General features: G+C 38.0%; 1 protein-coding gene and 1 long non-coding RNA gene across 3 annotated transcripts in view; one reads left to right on the forward strand and one right to left on the reverse strand.

Moving 5' to 3' along the window:
* The window catches only part of LOC132861210 (uncharacterized), a 192152-nt gene that overhangs the window by 110439 nt on the left and 67757 nt on the right, over nt 1-13956 (forward strand). The gene's annotated exons all lie outside the window — the stretch shown is intronic.
* LOC132861181 (uncharacterized) lies at nt 3867-5009 on the reverse strand. Of its 2 annotated transcripts, none has more exons than XR_009649900.1 (3): nt 4750-5009; nt 4206-4322; nt 3867-4026 (listed from the first exon to the last, which is right to left on the reverse strand). It is a non-coding gene; the product is annotated as an uncharacterized LOC132861181 (long non-coding RNA). The 2 variants fall into 2 exon arrangements; XR_009649899.1 differs by having other exon boundaries at nt 3874-4022.

Consider the following 13956-nt stretch of genomic DNA (forward strand, 5'->3'; position numbering starts at 1 on the left):
TTGTATGTTGTGTGATTTGAGTGAGCATTGAGTGGTGTGTGTGTGTGAGTGTGACATGGTAGCGGTTTTTACAAACCTGACGCGAAAGCATGGGTTTAAACTGTTACCGACTGTCACATGCACAGTAGAGGAGGCGCCTCAGCGATAGCTAAGCTAATCGGCGGGAAGAGCATTGTTTCTGCTGCCCGCATGAACAAAGCTGTGGTGATGTTTGTGGATGAGGGGGTTGTAATTAAAGACACTCTGGTCAAAAATTTTCCCCTCAGTAGCCCCACAAAAAGAGTTATCTTGTCTAATGTCCCCCCTTATATAGATAATGATGTACTGACTGAACAACTGACTAGATTTGGGAAACCAGTGTCAGAAATAAAACTGATCCCAACAGGCTGTAAAGACCCTGAGCTGGGGCACATTTTGTTTAATAGAAGACGTTTGTACATGATTTTAAACAGCAGGGATGAAGACCTGAACATTGTGTTTAAAATAAATGTAAACGGGGAGGAATTTGTTATTTTCAGTAGTTTTTTGGGTGGTCAGGAGGGACATGTGATCAGGAACTGTCCTTAGAAAGAGGTTGAAGTTAGTCAGGAGACAAAAATACAAAAAGAAAAAACACACAGGACAATGAAGAGAGCAGTGTACAGACAAGAAGTCAGGAAGAAATAAAACAGTAAAGAAGTAACACAGGGGGGCACGGTGGCTTAGTGGTTAGCACGTTCACCTCACACCCCAGGTTTGGGGGTTCGATTCCCGCCTCCGTCTTGTGTGTTTGGAGTTTGCATGTTCTCCCCGTGCCTCGGGGGTTTCCTCCGGGTACTACGGTTTCCTCCCCCGGTCCAAAGACATGCATGGTAGGTTGATTGGCATCTCTGGAAAATTGTCCGTAGTGTGTGATTGCGTGAGTGAATGAGAGTGCGTGTGTGTGCCCTGCGATGGGTTGGCACTCCGTCCAGGGTGTATCCTGCCTTGATGCCCTATGACGCCTGAGATAGGCACAGGCTCCCCGTGACCCGAGGTAGTTCAGATAAGCGGTAGAAAATGAGTGAGAGAGTGAGAGAAGTAACACTGAAGGTCAAGAAGAAGAAGAGAAAACAACTGAGCCAGAAGCAGAACAGATGGAGACAGGAAAAGAAAATCCAAAAGTAGACGTTTCCCCAGAAATCAAATACTGTATGAACACTGAAAGCCTGCAGAAATCACCCAATCGCAAAGCGGACTGGCTCCGTCTCCATAGCAACGGATGCTGAGGCTCACGGGTAATGCGTTGGGTGATTTCTGCAAGCCGCAAATTCTAAATGTTCATATTTGATCATTACATTCAAGTTACATTACCTAGGAAGTGGTTTGAGATCAACGAAGGAGAATTTGCAGCCTGCAGAAATCAGGAGAATCAAATAAAACGGATGGTGATGACGTCGTATTGTTGAATTATCAAGCACACTTTCGTGTTTATGTGTTGAAAGAAAGATGAGGATGTCATTAAAAGAGAATCGGCGGTGGGTCATCAGGTAGTTTTAGCTGACGTCTTCAACATAGTAAAAGTAGATAAGGCTCATGGGTACTGTAGTATTTAGTTTACTGTCCGATTTTACACACAAAATAGATGGAAAAATGGCTTTTCTCAGAAAAGAAACCAAAGCACGATGGTTAGTACCCTACAGAATATAAAGCAATAAAAACAAGGATAAAATCTCCTGGTTAAATGTTGAGTAATGTAGTGCTTAAAGTTTAAAAATGAATAACAAATGAGCAAAAACAATGCTTCCGAGTGGCAGAAAGAAAAACGTGGTGCAGACATGAAAGATGCTTCCTATTGAAATACATTAGATCGAAAGTCGTGCTGAGTGACACGAAAAAAAAGGGAAATTCGTGTCCACGAACACGAACCAAATAGATTACATTTCGTGACCTATGTCACAATCTGCCTTGAGACTGGGTTGCTGGGAAAAGCTCCTGATCAAGAGTCCAGGGTTTACTAATCTACCCCGGTTACTGCAATATGTTATTGGCAAAGCATTAAACCCTTTTAACCCTTAAAAGAGCTCAAAAGGATCAAAATGTATTAGGAGTAATGAGGAGGACTTTTAAGAGGCTTTAAGTGTTTCTTCAGCAGAAGTTAAAATGGCCAAAAGGTGAAGAAGGAGAAGAAATGTACAATATTTAATACTGATAGATGCTGTACAGTAGATTAGATTGTGTAGGGATTATTTTTGTGAAAAATCATATTAGAGATAACATCTATAATATATTCTATAATCCCTACATGATATAGCCTCAAATATCTTAACATAGAGACAAAGTGAAGCTTATAATAGACCATAAAAGTTCTTCTTTTTTTATTGGACAACCAATGACAGTCTTTAAAAGAATGTGTCATACCTAGTAACAGTGTTTAGTCCCACATCCTCTCTAAGATAAACGTTTGGATTTTCCTTGCTCAGAATTGCTCTGAGATTGGGCTTGAATCACTCTTAAAATAAGATTCCTAGTTTGATTTTTTAAGCTAAATTAGAGATCATTCGTAGAATATTTATCAATACTGCCCCTGATTCTTTTGGTTTCATCCCGATCACAGATGTTAGATCATGTTATTGAATGAATATATTTTTTATTTTTTATTTTTTTTATTTTAAGGCTATCTGTTTGTGGTCAGTGGTTGCACTTCTGAATGACTGCTAAAGTGAGTGTGCTGCTGAAGACTAGAGACCTAGCAAAGGGCCAAACTGTCCCAAGCCATCAGAGAAGCAAAGCACGCACAAGCCCAGACAATCCACATCCACTTCCAGGACAGCGGAGAAACCCGGTGCATGTGGCATACAGGTGATCATGAACTACAAGACAGCTTCACCTGCCTGTGATAGTAATGCCTCCCTCCCAGATGCACTGAATGACTTCTACACTCAGTTGCGGAACAATGTAGCAGGAAGGAAGACCATGCTTTGAGAAGCGCTTTAAGTAGCTCGTCATGAGGCACATAAAGACCCAGTTACCACCCTCACTGGACCCCGTACAGTTTGTGTATCGTCCAAACTGCTCTATGGATGACGCAATTGCCTCAGCTTTTCATGTAGCCCTCACCCACCTGGACAATATGGACACTTAAGTACAAATTCTGTTCATGGACTTTAGTTCAGCATTCAACACAATCATCCCTCAGCACCTAATTGAGAAGATGAGCCTGCTGGGACTGAACACCTCCTTCTGCATCTGGATCCTGGACTTCCTGACTGGGAGACCTCAGTCTGTCCGGATCAGGAACAGCATCTCTAGCACCACCACACTGAGTACCGGAGCCCCTTAGGACTGCGTCCTCAGTCCACTGCAGTTCACCATACTGACTCACGACTGTGCAGTAATGCACAGATCGAACCATATCATCAAGTTCGCTGAGGACATGACTGTGGTGGGTCTCATCAGCAAGAACGACAAGTCAGCATACAGAGAGGAGGTGCAACAGCTAACTGCCTGGTGTAGAGCCAACAACCTGTCTCTGAATGTTGATAAAACTAAAGAGATGGTTGTTGACTTCAGGAGAGCACAGAGTGAACACTCTCTGCTGAACATCAACGGATCATCTGTAGAGATCGTCAAGAGCCCCAAATTTCTTGGTGTTCATCTAGCGGAGAACTTCACCTGGTCAATCAACACCAGCTCCATCAACATGAAAGCCCAGCAGCATCTCTTACAAAGGCTGAGAAAAGCCCATCTCCCTCCCCCATCCTGACTACGTTCTACAGAAGAACCATTGAGAGCATTCTGAGCAGCTGCATCACTGTCTGGTTTGGGAACTGCACCATCCTGGATCGCAAGTCCCTGCAGTGGATAGTGAGGACAGCTAAGAAGATCACTGGAGTCTCTTTCACTTCTGTCATGGAAATTTACACAACATGTCTTTTTTGTCTTTTGTCCTGCACTGTCTTTTTTTGTCTTTTGAGACGGAGAACGATGCCTGCTCATATAGAGGAGATCAGCCACAGACTGCGTCTTCTAATCCTTGTTCTGGGTTACAGAGCTTCCTGGTCCTGGCTTTTGGATGGAAAATATAAAGCTCAGTTGATCAGCTTTAGACAATACATCAGTTTTAGATATTCAGTTTTCTAGTTGTTCCTGGTCTTCTGTTTTTACATATTAACACATACTTTAAACTCAAATAAGGACTTTGGTAATATGTTAATTTTCTAAGCTAACAAGTATTAAAGTCTTACTCTCTGGTGTCCTCTGTTTCCTGTAGATTCTGGGGTAAATGTACAGTGTGCCCACTAACACAGACAGCAGGATGATGACCTCAAAGAGCCACACGAGCACAAACACAATCATGAAATCTGAGAGAGAGAGAGAGAGAGAGAGAGAGAGAGAGAGAGAGCGCAACTGCTCATATTAAGCAGATCATTGATAAAAAATCAACACGATTTAATAGGAACACCTGGAAATATGTGGCAGCAGTGCAGCAGGTAAAGAACATCTCTTAATGTTCACCTATTGATCTCTATGACTTTAACCATGGCATTGTTTTTACACCTTGATGAGAGACGTAGAGACTGTTGTATGTAAAATACAATGCAACAATAAAAGTCAAAGAAATCAAACACATGATTGGCTGATTAGATAACTTCATGAATGTCTACAGGTGTTTCTAATAAAGTGGATGGTGCAGGAAAGTAAGAATCACTGCACAATAGTGTTAGTGATATTTATTATTATTGGTTTTACAGTATTAGATTAATTTGTTACTTAGAAAGACAAACTCACCAATACATGTTGGGAGGTTAATTGAATTGTGCACACGACTGATGTGATTTTCTACATGACAGGTGACATTATTATTATTATGTATTTTATCCAGTACGAGAGTTTTGTTGTCGTCCTCCAACCGAGTGTTTAACGCAGAAGTCCAGCTGAAGTGAAGGTTGTCTCCATCAGCAGAACAGAACACTTTCCTGACTTTGAAGAACAAGCAGCTGTAGGACAATTTCACTGAGGACACCTGAGATGTAGATTAGAGATAAACACCTCGGATGCCATAACAAATAAACACATAATCAAACTAAAAATGTAAGAGAAAAACGGCAACAAAAACTCAAATATATATGTGAGAAATAAACATGTAAGTTTCTAACAACATTAAAAGCCTAGATTGTTTTTGTTGTTTGGTTAATATTTACGTTTCTGCATTTTTAATTAGATGGAGCCTCATTTGCATAAATAAATATAAAAACATAAAACAAAATCTTAAGAGAGACTATAGTGTGGATGAATGTTTATATTTTATACAATTATGAAATAACTTGTAGTGTGCTGTGTGATGTGATTAGAGGTTGTGTGGTCCTACCTTCAATGTTCACCTTTAGATTATAACTGCCTTTACTTCTCCCGTCTACATCAAAGATGTTTAAAGTGTATGTTCCAGAGTCGTTCCTCTCTGCACTGGTTAGTATCATAGTTTTATTATCATTAACAAACTGCCATCTTGGGAGACGTGGTGTTGGTGGGGAACTTTGGTTTTTTCTATATGTTAACATTAAACTAGGTGTCTTTAGCTCAAACCCATCCTCCCAGGGCATTTGCAGGTACAGTCGTTGTCTCACAGCTACATAACACGGTTTAATCTGATTAAATCTACAGACATGATCCTGAAACAGTGAACCTGCAGAGGAAGAAAAAATCATCAGCATTCTGTTAATATTATTGTAAACTGAAACACACCTCTGATCTGTATAAACTTTAAAACAGTATCTTCTCCAAGTGATTATTTACATAGTCGTTAAAATTTATTTACGATTTAAATGGCAGGGAAATCATTCTAACATCACAGATGATTAAAGGATAAATGATATTTCAGAAAACTGTTGTGCATAGGGTTGCCACCCGTCCCGTGAAATACGGAATCGTCCCGTATTTACAGGCAAAATGACGCGTCCCGTATAAAATCAATACGGGACGCGATTTGTCCCGTAATTTACATAGGTCCACATTATACAGCATCCCATGCAAATCACCCCACCCGCATTGTGTGGAGACGTGTCCTATTCTGCCCCTGATTGGGTAATACTCGTTGCCATCGTTGGTTTGCATGGGATGTTGTTTTAGGGTTACGGGTCTGACATGCTCCAATACTGCACACTACTACTTCTGGTCCGCTGATATTCACTGATACACTGATATACATCCACTGATGTTATTAAGTTCATGATGTTCATGGAAGATCTTTTGCAAGTTTGCAAGTTATAATTACTAAGTTATGGATCTGTTAATTTAATAATAAGTTAATAAAATATGGTTCACATCTCACAAGTTCCTCCAAAAGCTTATTTTTTGTGTTCTCAGTCACACTTTGTTGGCGTATATTTATTATTGTCATAGCGTATTCAATATGACCTCTTAAGTTGTGATAGTGAGAGACTGAGTGCATCTGTTCACACTGATTTCAATAGCAGATATCTTATTATAATGTCCATTGGTATCAATCTTAATATTTTATGAATACATGTTTTAAGTTATGATATACCACCATTGGCATGCCATCGGGACTGTGGTCATCGTGGCCCCGAGGGGTGTGGCCCCCGCTGCGGCAGGCGTCCCTTATTTTTCTGTATTGAAGGTGGCAACCCTAGTTGTGCATGTCTTTCTCTAAGGGAGAATTTTTCCACCAACATCATCCAAAAACTATTTTACAAATAATGCAAAATTGCATAAAATAGATGATGCACCATTTGCACGAAAACACAGAAAATAACGACCCCTTCAAAAAAACAAACAAAAAGACAAACAAGCAAAATTTATGTTGTAGAATCTTTTTAGAGTAGCAAATTAAATTTTCAATTTTATTTGTATTGCGCTTTCAACATTGGACATTTTCTGAAAGGAGCTTTATTAAAATATAGAAAAAAATGACAAAGTTTAAAATTTAATTAATATTTATCTCTATTAGATTGTGGTTATGTATTTGTATTAAATATTGTGATTAGATTTTTGTCATATCGCCCAGCCATAAGCTGTACTGTGAAAACTTTACTTGCTTTAGACTCCTTTAAATCTACATCTTAACACTGATGATGTGTAACACTCTCACAGAACATCCTCCAAGATCCAAACCAGTCTGGCTGTAAAGCAGCACATTCGACACAGACAGCCCAGAGTTAATGTATTCAATGATAGAGACTTAAAAGCACTTTTGTACATTGCTCTGGATAAGCGTGTCTGTCACATGCTGTAAATGTAAATGTAATTAATGGAAAAGAAAATTGGACACAGGGTTAAACAATAGGATCAGAATTATTATATATTAAAATATATTTTAGACAGTTTAGTGCCTTTGGAAATCTTCAATTTCTTAGAATTTATTTATTTTTTCCTAAAACATAAATTGATTGATGAAGTCATTCACAGAGAAAATACCATTCTCTACTTTTGAAGTGCAGGAAGTGTTCATTAAAAGCTGACCGATTTACTGATATCTGATCTCACAGGTTTAAACTACATTTAGACCATTTCTCATTTCATAAAGCAGAAACTGTACAACTGCACATGTAGTAAATAAATGAATCATGCATTATTAGAGGATAAAACTTACCCATGACAACGTGGGTGTCAATCAACAGGACTCCAAAAATGACCTGTATTCTCATTTTGTCCAGAGAACAATCCTCTCTCTGTACTTGATGGAGATCTTGGACCTGAGTGATGAATGACTACAAAAGCAAGATGGAGCTTCTTTTACAGAACTAATAATACTTTACTGAGAAACAGGAAGTTCCATACACCATCTACACCCCTTGACTTAAAAGTGATAAAGCCGCCCTGTGGTTTGTTCGTCTTGTCTGAGGAAATATTTTACTCACTCATACTTACATGGTCATACAGGGTCTATAAACCTCTCACAACAGCCTGGTCCTTTTTAGGTCTCATCATTGTTGTGTTTCCCATTTCCCCCATGATCACGTTCTCCTGTGTTGGATTATCACTTTAGTGTCACATCATTTACGTTCCTGTTTTCTCATTGTGTCTTGGTCTTGTTACTGTTGATGCTACAGTGTGTCTCATCCTTGTCCTCATGTTTGTATCTTTTCATTCCTAGTGTTTTTGTTTAGAGTTGTCCTGCTTCACATATTTAGTTCTTTTTGCACATTATAATAAATAGAATCTGCACTTACATCTGCCTTTGTTTGTAAGTATTACCCTTCCATTTAATCCTGATATCCTGAGTTTGACATTTTCCATGTTTATTTCAGATAAATGTGAAAATGATTAAAAATCAATAATTCATAATTTATTTATTTATTTCTTCATTTAATTGTTTTATTTTTTGAACCAAGCACTGCAATTGCTCTTCACCAGGAACAAAAGCCGAGAGACTATATAATTTTATTATTCAAAAGCAAATATAATAACAGAAGTTTTGGAGAGTTACAGCAATATGGTCTCCATTCATTATTACAGTATGGAACAAATTAGAAATGTATATGTACACTTTTAAAAAAACAACAAAAACACATTGACTTGACTGACTGATCAACTATGTTTCTGCCCATGAGTTAACAGGGGTGTAAAACCCCATGTGTTAATTCTTAAGGCACGATATCACACACACTCATGAACGCACGATATCACACACACTCAAGACCGCACAATATCACACACACTCATGAATACAGTCAAACTGAACAAGTTCATTTTTGGTGACGACGTCGTATTGTTCACAGCAAAATCTGTAGTGTTAATTTGAGTTAAATTCCCAGTGTAAATTATTCAGAGTGAATGGGTGTTGATTTGTGTGTTACTTTAACACTTGCAGTGCTGAAAAAGCTCTGTGGGGGACTTCATTTCAAGGAGTAAGGAGCATACACTAATTTTGAGTTACTTTTTTTCGTGCTCAATGATGAGCGGGAAATTGTCTTCACGACACCTACCGAGGCAGTGAACTTAACGCCCAGAAGAAAACTGTGTGGTATTGGGATATTCGGTTTAAAAGGTAAGAAACACTTTTATCAATTTTATAAAGGTTGTTAGTCATTATTTAAACCAAGTTTTAACGTTAAATGGGGTGTGATGCAATCGTCGCTTTTTATTTTTTTAATTTGCGGACAGTTAAGGTGTGTGAGAGAGAACATTTCTGTCAGGAATATTCGGTTTAAAAGATAAGAATCACATTTATCAATTTATAAAGGTTGTTAGTCATTATTAAACCAAGTTTTAACGTTAAGTGGGGTGTGATGCAGTCGATCGTAGCTTTTTTTTAAATTTTCCGGACGGTTAAGGGATGTGAGAGAGCACATTTCTGTCAGGAATATTCGGTTTAAAGGTTGAGAACCACATTTACCAATTTATAAAGAATGTTAGTCTTTAACAGTTTAAGTTAACTGTAAAACGGTAAAATGACGTTAGCGTGTTTTAATATAACAACATGTGTTTAACGGTGTTAGTACATTTAAGAAAATCACTGTCTAGTCAATGTTTTACACTAACGTTTAATGAAAGCCATTTTATGTGGTGTCGTCGTCAGTTTCAAAATGCTTGGTGCACGTCCGCGAGCAGTGACGCAGGGAAAATACAAATTTTTCGTCGGTGATGATGGCCTAAACAAGGCTTTTGGCGTCTTCACACTGGCCATTTTCACTTCGCGCCGTTCGCGGCCTTCATGTTTAATCCCGCTAACTTTACTCGCGTTTAACGTTACCCGATGTCATGGGCGTAAATCCCGGACATGTCCCCCCCATCCGAGGATTGTCCCCCCCAAAAATTATTTTTTTTAAATATCGCACCCTCTATTGTGAAAAATATATGTATGTATACCTAAATAATTGTGTAAGTAGAACGCAAAAATGCATTTATAAACAGTTGAGTTCCCCCTCCCCTTTCTCACAGTGGTTTGACCCACTGCCTGCTTTCCCAGTTCATCACCTACTCTGCACACACGAGTTTATTCACTTTAAATAAAGCGTTTCTCTTTAATGTAGTTGATGCAAACTCATTCATAAATTAGTTGCGGCAAAAATGCTGATTACCGATGTCATTTTCCATGAATCTGCTATATTAGCGATTAAAATGTCTTATCTAGTTAACGTTAGCTTGTTTACAATAGCTTGTTGCATAGTGCACTGCAACTAACACGCCAAAGCCGTCGAGAAAAACGTTGAAAATAACCATAATGTCTCCATGCAGCAATAATAATGATAAAAGCAAAGTTTTTCACTGTGGGACATTATATCTTTATATCTTTATAAGTACAATTACACTGTATTATTTGTGTCCCCCTTCAAAAATTGCTCATGAGAGAATTAATATTTATTGTCCCCGCCCCTACTGTTAAATGAAATTTACGCCCATGCCCGATGGTGTAGATTTGTACGCCCCAACAGCGTTTATTTCCGCCATCAATATGGCAGAAATACCGACTGCTTTGTTTAGCTGTGCAAGACCCAGGTTGGGCAATCAAATGTCTGAATTATTAACATCATCTGGTGGAACGAACCAGCCTTCTCGTCTGCTGCTTCCAGCGCCAACGTTAGTTGAGGTTCAGATTTAACTGTTTTTTAATAACAATAAACTGGTTAAAACTAAGAAGGAATACAAACATCGTGATGAAGATTTGAAAAACGTACATACTACAGTATATCAGCTCCCTCCACAAGACAAGCAAACAACTTTTAAAATATTCGTTCTCTAAATAGTTTGGTCTATGGTGGATGCATACAAGTGGTATGAACCCAAAATAAACTAATTCTGCTGTGATTTACTTGCTTAAATGGTTAAAAAGTATGCCGGAACAGCAACATCATGATACAGATTAAAAAGATAAAAAGTATGAAAAATGACAAGTGTCCACAAAATGACAAGTTTTCAACTTTTAATAATGCTTGTTTTCTCAATGAAGTTTATAAAAATTGCCTGAGCATCACGTTGCAAAACAGAATATTTTTTAATTTTTTTTCCTGCATATGATAAGCAATCTTCACTGTTTGTTTGCCACTTAAACAAGCTAACATCTCCTTGCAGTTAAGATTGAACCAATTATTGCTTTTTCTTCACTAGGTGCAGTTTTAGGGTGTTACCATTTTGCTGAAGGTGAAATACCATAGTATCAAGAAGTACATCAAATTGCACTCAGGCTTCACCTATTCAGAATTCATCAGGGAAGGTAAATAGCCATCCTTTAAAGGCCAAACAAAATATGTAGCCACTTTAGCGACAAATCACAGCACAAGATTGTGTGTATTTAAATACATTTGGCTGTATTTAACAGTTTATTCAAATGTTGTCATAATATTTTATTTTAATTGCAGAGCTTTACTTTTAATGACAGTTAGTGGAATCATCAACATTAGTTAGTACATGGCAGTATACTTTTGCTGCAGATTCCTTTAGTTTAACATTTACAAGACTACGAAATAGAGTTAAGTGGAATGATTTAAAACTTGCTCCAGGTGACTTTATCTGGTTACATGACCTCTTTTGATAGTCAAAAGCAAGTTTGGGCTTCCTGATGCAACTCAACTTGACATTTTTGATGAAACTGACACAGCAGTAGAGGAAGACATTCTTCTAGAGCTGTTGGAGGCCAATCCAGACATGTGCCTGACAGTATGTGACAGCATTTCAGATGAAGGTAGGTGTCATTAGAAAACCTATGCTCTTTGATGCAGCTGACATTGACCTTTCTTTATGGAACGAACATGGCAGTGGGCAAGGTTGGGTCAAGTTTGTTACTAATTACTAAGAATATATTCTGAATACTTTAGGGTTACTTAAAATGTTTATACTAAAATGGATAAAGCCACAAAAGGTTAAGTTAATCAAATTCTCTCTTTTTAAAGAGCTTTCTCCTTTAGATCATTCAACACCATCTTCCCTCACGGATACCATATCACTTTCTTCAAGTGACAGTGACCTTAGAGAACTGGGTATTCCCACAGGCAGAAATAGATCCAGCAAAGGAGACACGAGCAGTTCTGCAACAAAGGCTTCCATGTCAGAGGCAGCAAAGGAGGTAATTGAGAGCTGAAAACAACTTATTATTTTGATTTACCATCAATTATAAGGTGTCACACTAAATTGAGATTATCACCAATCGAATCATCTGGTTCCAAACTCACTTTTTTATCAAAGAAAATGTAATTAATTTGCCCCTTCATAGAATTTTACCTTTGACAACACTGCTGTTTTTTGAGATTCATCTGAACTTTCAGCCTTAGTTTATACAGACATGTTGTGGTATGTTTTTTCTAAAGATTTTATCTAATAGAAAGAATTGAACGCTAAAACTTATTTTTCCTTTTCCTGTTATGAGAATAGATGGTAGAAAAGGCCTTGCATAAGAAGCCTGGAGGAGAGGATATTCTTGAAGAGTACAAGTCAGAAAATTCACTAATGCACCGCACTCGGAGACAGCTTGTCAACATATTGGCGAGTGATATTACTGAGAAACATGGGTAAGATTTAAAAAGGTTTTTATTACAAGGGAATGTAAAAAAAAAAAGCTGTAATCTTGTAATGGTATTACTAATGTTTCTTGTACTATATAAAGAAAAATTATTAAAGATTGACTTTCTTCACTCTACTTTCTACATCGCCGTTGACAAACAGCTCATCCTCTGCCAAGCCACCAGCTCATTGGGTGCTTTTGATGAACTGTTTAAATCCCACTACGTGTTCAACATGTCTTATGATGAGTCCCTGGTCCATTTCTACACTTTTCTGCAGACAACTGTCTACAACATTGATGTTACCACAACAGATGAGTCTCCAAGAGTTTGTGAGTTGCGGGCAAAACTTTTGAATGACATATGAATATGTTCAAATGTTTCATTTGTCAAGCAGTGCATGCTACCGGCCAGGGCCTAATAACTCATTTGCGAATTGGCCACAGTTTCTATCCAGGCACCAAGTTTAAGTTAGTTTGTGCACAAGATCATTGTAGGCGTCAGTTTTCAACATTTTCAGGTTTAAAAAACCATTTAGTTAGTGTGCATGATAAGGGTTATTGTCAAAGTGGTGATGCAGAAACCTCAGAGTCATTTCAGGCTGATTTTCACAGTTTATGAAATAGTACAGAAGTTGCAGGAACAAGTGTTGTGCAGAGCCCTGATGCTGGGTATTTTGACAACAATGGATCTGGTCAAAGTATCACAGAAAACACAAAAGATATCTGTGCTACAATTATTGCCAAACTCCATGGTAGTGGTATGGCAAATAGTGTAGTTACATCAATTGTTAGTGATTTGGAAGAACTTGCTGGTGGACTGCACTCCCAAGTAAAGCAAGAAATACTGTCCACTGTGCCAAAAGATAACCCTGTAAGATCTACGTTGGAAAAGGGTTTTGAGAATTTTGAAAACCCATTTGTGAGTTTTAATACTGAAACTAAAAGAATTAAGTATTTCAACAAGAAATGGGGGATTGTGGAGCCAGTGGAAAAAAATTTAAGAGTTCGATTTGATACAAGGAAAAATAAAAATACCGGTACTTATGATCAGGTCCCAGTGAAAGACACTTTTGTTTACATTCCAATTTTGGAAACCATTAAATTTATCTGCCGCAATTCTTATATTTGTGAACTACTTGCAAAACCATGTGTATCAAAAGACAGATATGAAGACTTTTGTGATGGAAGTTATTTTAAGTCACATCCATTGTTCTCAAAAACACAGACTTCTTTACAAATTCAGCTTTACTATGATGACTTTGAGACTGCTAACCCACTGGGTTCAAAACGTGGTGTTCACAAAGTTGGTGCTCTCTATTTTGTCCTCCGAAATCTGCCTCCAAAGTTAAACTCTGTATTGATGAACATTCATTTGGTTGCATTGTTTCACACAGAAGATGTGAAAAAATATGGCTTTGATCCTATTTTACAGCCTCTGATTGATGACATCAAAATATTGGAGAGTCATGGCATTGATTTGCCTTTTTCATCTGAAAAGGTCTATGGCACTATATGTCAGATAACTGGGGACAACTTGG

The sequence above is a fragment of the Tachysurus vachellii genome, chromosome 18, assembly GCF_030014155.1.
Source record: "Tachysurus vachellii isolate PV-2020 chromosome 18, HZAU_Pvac_v1, whole genome shotgun sequence".
Lineage (NCBI taxonomy): Eukaryota > Metazoa > Chordata > Actinopteri > Siluriformes > Bagridae > Tachysurus > Tachysurus vachellii.